Consider the following 8,446-nt stretch of genomic DNA (forward strand, 5'->3'; position numbering starts at 1 on the left):
TGCTTTGTAATGATCATATTTCTATGAAATATCCGTGCTGCTCACGTGCAAGATAAATGAATGGGTTCAGCTGCGTGTGTGTTCTCAGGCCATGCGAAAAATATTGCTTATAAAATTGGTTGCTGACCAGACACTCAAAAATATTTTTTAAACTTATATTTATCGATATTTACCGTAACCTATGTAGTGCAAAGTAAGAATTTTCACATTCTTCACTTTATTTATAAAGCCTATTTAACATTCTTTTCCATAAAGCAATTTCAGTTTGTATTTCATTTCTGTTGCTCATATTATGATCAAATATTTTTGTGCAGATAAAAGAAAATACACTGATAAGATTACATTAGTTGCAGAGTACATATCTATACTTAGTTTATGTATAATTATTACAAGGAAATAATATGTATAACCATGGGCGTATTTAAGGGGGATTCAACGATTCCAACCCCCCTCTTTTTTTGGTTCACTAAAATTACCAATTTCCTTGTTCTATCCGCTTGTTCATAAAAAATTCCTTCGGACTTATTTCATTCTCTTAAGTTAGAGACGTATAGGACGGGATACATAATTCCACACACCAGATGGGACTGCAGACCAATATCTGCAATTTCCTGATAGTTTCGGAATTTCTGCGATAAGAAACTGCATTGAGACTGTCAAATCAATTATTTTTTCCCCCTCGAATCATATTAAAGAAATTTGGTTCTTAAAAACGTAGTGACACAAGATGAACAGAAAAGTATCAATACTAATAAGTAGTGTGACTACATACACACAACTTTGTCGGGTCCAGCACCCCTCCTCCCCCCTGCTCTCCAACAAGCATCCGGCCGGCAGTGTCCTGGATTTTCACGTATGAAATAAAGCAACCCTAATCATACCAAAAGTTGATCCATCTCCCCCCCCCCCCGAGAACTATATATACGCCCATAACAATATCCCATACTGAAATGGTACGATATATTTTGAATTTTGTACTGCGAAAAAAGCCGCCTCATCTCGTTACCCCGAACGCATTAATTGGTTGGTTCACAACTTCACCACTAAGGATCCTATCGAGACGAGACATGGCAGCCTTGGTCTCGTTCTCGTTGAGAGTTGTAAATGTCTGTCTCGTGTTTATTTGTAAATGTCTCATTGACAGTCTCGTCTCAATTTATAAACATCCGTCTCGGTTTGAGAGGGCAATTCTCGTTCTCGTCTCAAGTCTAGAAAAATATAGAATTAAGAACGTATGCAAAGGCTTATCATTATAAATACAAAAAAAAACCTTTCTTAATATTTTTTAATTTTTTTTTTTGACTTCTCGTTTCGACGGTACAGCCCTCGAAAACTAAATATTATCCTGCTTATATATGCAAACCAAACTGCAGATTAAGAATTACCAGGAATGAACTGGCGTTGTAATTATTATTATAAAATTCATGATTTATTTGAGGAAGTCGCATGTTCCAGGTTTGACTCTCGACCTGGACATGACTGTTTCCTTGTGAGTGAACATTGAACTGGAAATTGTTATATGGGAGGATGTTTGCTCAAGACTTTGGGGACAGCTAGGGGGATGCTTTTATTGTTAATGTTGCTCACGAGACGAGACATGTTCCGTCTCGTCTCATAAAAGGAGATGGGACAAGTGAATGTTTTCGAAATTAGATGGGACAGAAGAAAAAGTTCGTCTCTTATCATGGCAGGTTGGGTGATACTTAGATTGTACAGTTGGTGGTAGTGTTTGTGTGGGGGGAGGTGTACTCCTGCACCTCGACTTCGAATACTGCTTGTAGTTATTCATCTTCGTTGTAGCGATTAGCTAAAAGTGGGAAGAAATGTGATGTTAGAGATGATACATAATAAATTAACCATGCGTTCTGATCGTTGCGGTTAAACAAAGTGAACGGAAAAGCGACGTAAAAGTAGGCTAAATAAAAAAAAATGCAATATATATATTAACTGAAGAAAACTGTCATTTACTGCAAGAAATTTAAAAACTCCCCGTACCTTTCTATACCGTATCACCTCTTATATTTCAGAAATTGGCGTGTAAACCAGACTGTTCTAAACGTATTATCTTGAAATTTGCGAAAAAAATATTATGACAAAAATAATTGTAATTCCAGAAAAGGCATTCCTATAACAATAAGTTCTTGCCAGTCAGAACCAACCTATGTATTCGCAATGAACAAGGCTGTTCACGTGTTCAGCCATTGACTGTTATAAGGTTTGCTTTGTCACCCTAATGGGAAAACCCTCTACCGAGTGGCTGAATTATAGTAATTACTACTATACTGCTAGGGCATACTTCATCTCCAAGAAATGGAGCACAAATTTTTGCACTGGAAGTTGTAAGATATTTGTTTTACACAGTAACAAGTGAATTTGCTGTCGCTTCCTAAGTTGACGGCACGAGCAGAAGCCCCGCCTGCACGCATTTCTAAGTGATGACGTCACAGGACCGCCTGTCTGTGGAGAGGAAGTTTTCAAATCCGTGACGTAGTAGGTGAATTTCAGCGGTGTTTGAAGGCGTGTTTCTCGAGAACCGAAACAAATATCGCCGAGATAGTTTGCACATCTCATGTTTGTGTCATTATCTGTAAAATGAATGGATTTAAAACGTTTTTCATGTCAAAGTGGAAATGTCCATTCTGAAGCACGGAAATTATAGGAAACTGTTAGTATAGTTTCAAACCGCGTCGACTGGCACACAGCCTGGCGTTTAAATAGAGAACTACAAGCACGCCGCGCTCGAAAACACGTTATTGCATTGTGAAACGATAGGAACAATGGCTGCGCATCCATTTTGTATGCTTACGAAATAAATTAACGAAAGACAACACTGCAAATTTGGTTTTCTTCTAATAAAGGCAGGGTTGGCAAAATTTGTGTTTTTTTTAAAAAAAGAACAAAACAAACTGTTTTTTTTGTTTAAAACATGATTTTTTTGTTTTAAACATAGTTTTAAACATGAGTTTAAAAAAACATGTTTTAAACATGTTTTAAACAAGACAAAGTCAACCTTTTCCCAGTAAATTATAGTTAAAGTCGTTAAAGAGAAAAAAAATACTAATTTTTATGAGTACAGTGGCGTCAAGGACAGTTTATTTACCTTTGGAGATAAGGTTTACCATACTGCAGGGTAGGTGTGTGCGGGACAGAATTTTTTGGGTCGGGACGGGATATTCTTTAAATCCCGACATTCGGGACGGGGAAAATTCTCAATTTCCCGAAAAAGTCGGAAAATTTTCGGGACGGGATGTGTTCGAAATTTCCCAAAGCTCTTGAAATCTCGAATTCTACCCGTAATTTCCATCTTAAGTGCTTGTTTTGCACTTCTGGTACAAAACCTAACAATTTCCGATAAGTTCCAGACATTTACAATGCAGAGAACGTCTAGAATTGACGACGTTTTAAAATGACCATTCGGAATTTCCAGACTGCTTGGGATCCCAAAAAGTTGGGAAGTCATTTCCGGAAGTCGGGATCGGGACGGAAATTTTCTTTCCCGATCCCGGTCCCGACTTTTCGGGATCCCGCACACCTCTACTACAGGGACAAAAGTTGTGGGTAATAGCCCCCCTTTTTCCGCCACTAGTACTGAAGTAGGTTAGGATTTATATTCATCTAAATTTCAAGAAACTAAATATTATAGAATTACTATCCTCGTCCTGAAAAAATCACGGTGAATTATTTCCTGCTGCCTGAACAGTTTATATAGCAGAAAACAACAAGCAGTGTCATAATAGATTCTCCAGATCAATTTATCTTTCAAAGTACAAAATTATGTTACCAAAAGTAAGCATCTGCGCTTCATTCAGTTATACAGACCAATGAATCGTATCGCTAAGAGTAGTACAAGTGTCCGGGTACCAAGTCAAGAATTGGGGCTCGGTGGGGCTCGCAGTGTTGTCAACGCTTTATTCGAAAAAATCACCAAGGTTTTTGGTCTAACCTAACCTAAAAAGCAAAGAACTGACAATTTTGCTTGAGAGTTCACAAACCGGAAGTGGGGCTCGGTGGGGCTCGCAGTGTTGCCAACTTCTTACTCGAAAAAATCACCAAGGTTGTGGCGCTCGTCGTAGTTTTTTATGATGTATATTTTGAGAGCAGAGTTGGCAAGACTGTGGGGGGCACTGTAGCTTTTTATGAGGGGGGGGGTTTATTGCCCTCTGTTTACATCTGGCAACACTACCGTAGATTGACAGTGTTGTTAACCTACTGGGTTTTTTCACTGTAAATTTTCATCAAAGGACCTGAGGGGTCCATGTATTTTTTATGTCTGGCAATACTGTTGGGGGCCTAGTGTCGGCAACACTGTGGGTTTACTGTAGCCTTTTATGAGGGGGGTCTATTGCTTTTTGTTTACATCTGGCAATTTTATTGGATGTTTTGTTTGAGGCTTGGGTTTTGCCAACCCATCCGAAGAAAATTCCACTATATGATCTTTCACTGGCTAAGCTAACCTACAAATAGGAATTGGCAGCACTGACGAGTCTTGAATTATTATTTGAGGCTCGTCGGTGTTGCCTACCCACTCTACAAAAATTCTACTATATGATATTTTGAAACTTTTGAATGCAACTTATCGTAATTTTCCAACTGTGGGACCAAATGTTTATATATCGTGACCTTTGTAAACCTCTTTCGGGAACAATGTGTCGCACACACACACGCGCGCGTGCGTGCCTGTATTGTGACGCAAGCAAACAAAAAAAAAACTTTGACCGTATTCTTAAATAACTAACAAAGACAATGAATCTTTTTGGCTTCCGCAAACAGATCAACATGGAGACTGCACCGCCAAATTTCAATAACCTCTTACCTTCCGTATTATCTAAACTCAATGGTTTACTGATTGTTCATCTCAACAGCATTTGGACGAAACTGAATGACGATGTGGGCAAGATGTTTTATGTTTTTAATAACAATTTACATTTCTACGAAATTCCGATCGACGGGAAACTTCAAATCACCGTGAATCCGGAAAACGCAGGCGAAATCAAAATATCTACCGGCAAGAATATTTTTCGAATGAAGCACGACAAGATGCTTTCTAACATTACGTACGATGTGTCTGCAGGAGATTACCTGTACGTGGAACTTCTCGGAGACTACGACAAACTTATTCCTCTTTTTGTAGAATTACGAATCGTCTATCCTATTATAAATAACCGTTAACCAAAAATGCCTAACGACATTTTCGGCAACACCAAGCGTGTAGACCACGCAGAAGAGATTCTCATGTTGGACGTTCGTGTTAAGAAGTTGAGGACTGATTTGATCGCTTTGCAGGAAACCTTAAACAAAAGTTTAGAGTCGGAAATCGCTACGCTCCAAACGCAATGTCTCGACCCCATTCTGAAAATCGATTCCGAACTGAAAACGCTCATAAAAAATTATGTCGACGTACCTTCTTACGACAGCGTTCAAAATATACAGTTGAGCGTGGATTCGCTTCAAAATGATTTGGCCAAATTACAGCAATTTCAATCGAAAAATGAAGATTTGGAAAAATTGAAACTCGAAATCGAAGAACGAACTTCCGCAATAGAAAAGAATTTCTCTGAACTTCAAACCGTTGTGAACGATATAGATGCAGAACGCTTACATGTCGTCGTTTCCAAATTACAAGAAGAATTCACCGGCACGTTGGAAGAAATTAAATCCAAGTTGCAGACTTTGGAAGATACCATGACGAACCTACCATCGTCGGACGAACTGCAGGTCATCGGTAAAAGCGTCGCGAACATAAAAATTCAATTGGAGGCGTATCAAGATTTCGAACACATTCAAACCACCATCGCTACGCTTCAGGCATCCTTGGAATTGATCAACGAGGAAATTAAAAATATTCACGCTGAAGCGAGAGCGTTGACGAGCATTCAAGACACGTTGAGCACGGTTCAGCAGAAGATCGAATATTTAGAAAATTTAAACGTCGAAACGAATCTCGCTCATTTTCATCACGTACTCGACAACATACAGGGTGACTTGGAATCGTTACGGACGAGCGTGCCTTCGAGCGAAGATTTGGAAAAATTGAAAACGGCGGTGACGGCACTATCCGATTCGAGCGACATCAAAAGTTCATTAAGCGATCTCGAGAGTAAAGTGGCCAATCTCCCCACCTCCAAAGAATTGCACGCTTTGAAAAGAAACATATCTCGAATGCTGAAACGACTAGAAACGGAAACGGCGAACGTGGAACAGATTCGAGACGAAATTAGTTCGCTGGTGTCGACGCTGCCCACTTCGCAGAGCGTCGCCGACCTTCACACGCAGTTTACAGAGATGCGAAGCATCGTGAACGATCTTACCGAGAAGAGCTCGAAATTGAATCAAGTCGAGAACCTTCAGAACATCGTCGTCAACATCAGAGATCAAGTTGGAGTGCTGGAATCCACGCAGGAATCGACGCTGGCCTCTTTCGGTGCCAAGTTGCAAGAACTCAACGAAAACTACAAGCAGTTGAACGTGGAAGTGAAAATCAAACCGTCGTTTTCTACCGTAACGGATACCATAGTCGAGCATTTGCTGCCCATCGAAAATAAACTCGGACAAGTTCACAGTAATCTGCTCGGCGTCGACACTAAATTCGCTAAACTGCATTTTCTGCAAGCCATCGAAATCAACAGCATACCCAATCAACAGAGAATCTCCACGTTCGTCGAAGGTAACAAACTGTACATGTTGCATCCTTATCATCCGTACTACAAGTTTCTCCTTGATGGCACGATTCAGATAAACGAATTTTCGTACTGGTCTCACGGTAGAAAAGCTAGCGTTCCCACCATGACCTTGATATCGAATCGTGGTGTCCAGAAAGCAGGAAACATTCCTCTGGCACGTTGGAACGAAACGCGCAACATATATGAAATACACGAAGACGAAGATCTCACCGTTTTCGACGTGAGTGCCGGCGATAAGCTGATCATTCAAAACACGAGTGAAGTACCACCTTCTTTGAATCCCATCACGCTGGTGCTTCTCTTGAAACGTAATCTCTAAACAAAAAAATGTCTAGGCAGGCCATCGTCGAAGAATTGCATAAACCTGCACGCCGCAACTACGAACGTTTGGCTGTGGTAACCAAGGGCATCGACGACCTCTGGCAAAGTGACCTCGTGGAGATGAGTAGCGGCAATTTGAAAAACGTGCATAAATTGAACAAGGGCAACAAGTACCTCCTCACCGTCATAGACACGTTTTCGAAATTCGCATGGGCTCTACCTTTGAAGGCGAAAACAGGAACGTGCGTCACGGAAGCATTCAAATTAATTTTTCGCGAAAGCGGTGGCAGACGACCACGGTTTCTGCAAACGGACAACGGTAAAGAATTTTACAATGCCGTATTCCAAAAATTTATTCAAAAACATGGCATTCGACATTATTCGAGCTTCAGTCACATCAAAGCCAGCATCGTGGAAAGATTTAATCGAACCTTGAAAACACACATGTGGAAACGATTCACGCTTCGGGGAAATTACAAATGGGTCGACATCCTGCCGGAACTCGTCGACACCTATAATGATACAGTACACAGAACAATAGGCATGAAGCCAGTTGACGTTACCAAATCTGACGAGCAGCGTTTAATTTCTACCGTTTACTGTCCAAAGTACACTCCCACGACAAAAAAAGCTAAATACAAAATTGGAGACCAGGTAAGGATCAGCAAATTCAAACGCACCTTCGAGAAGGGATTCACAAAAAATTGGAGCACGGAACTTTTTACGGTGGTTCGAGTTCTACCTGGAAACCGACACACGTATATAATAAAAGATAGTAGCGGCGAGATTTTGAAAGGAAGATTTTACGAAAAGGAACTCTCTAAAACGAAACACCCCGACACGTACCTCATCGAGAAAGTATTGCGTAGGAAAGGTGACAAACTGTTTGTCAAATGGCTGGGACTTCCAGAAAAAAGTTGGATCGACGCGGACGAAGTGATTCTATGAGTACGTGGAACGTGGTGAAGCGTCTACCTGATTCGGAAAGTCAAACGAAGAAAAAAAACGGCGAGTTGCTTCCCGACAGCATCCGCTGTCTGATCGTAGGTCCTTCGGGGTGTGGGAAAACGACACTGCTCGTGGACAATTTTCTCCTCGCACCGAATTGGTTAGATTGGAAGAACAGGCACCTGTACGTGTTCTCGAAAAGTTTGGAGCAATCCAAATACCAGCAACTGATGAAACTGTACGATGGTCTGGATATTGCAACATTCGCCTCGGAAATAAAACCGCTCGACGATTGTCGTGAAAATTCAGTCGTTGTGTTCGACGATGCCATCCTGGAAAATCAAAATGAAATTCGCAACTTTTTCACGCAAGGTCGTCACAAAGGAATGGATTGTTTTTACCTAGCTCAAACGTTTTCCAAAATTCCAAAACAGTTAGTACGCGACAACGCTAATTTCATATGTTTGTTTCGTCAAGATCACACCAACCTCAAGCAC

Source organism: Lepisma saccharinum, chromosome 15, assembly GCF_977018435.1.
Source record: "Lepisma saccharinum chromosome 15, izLepSacc3.1, whole genome shotgun sequence".
Taxonomy (NCBI): Eukaryota; Metazoa; Arthropoda; class Insecta; order Zygentoma; family Lepismatidae; genus Lepisma; species Lepisma saccharinum.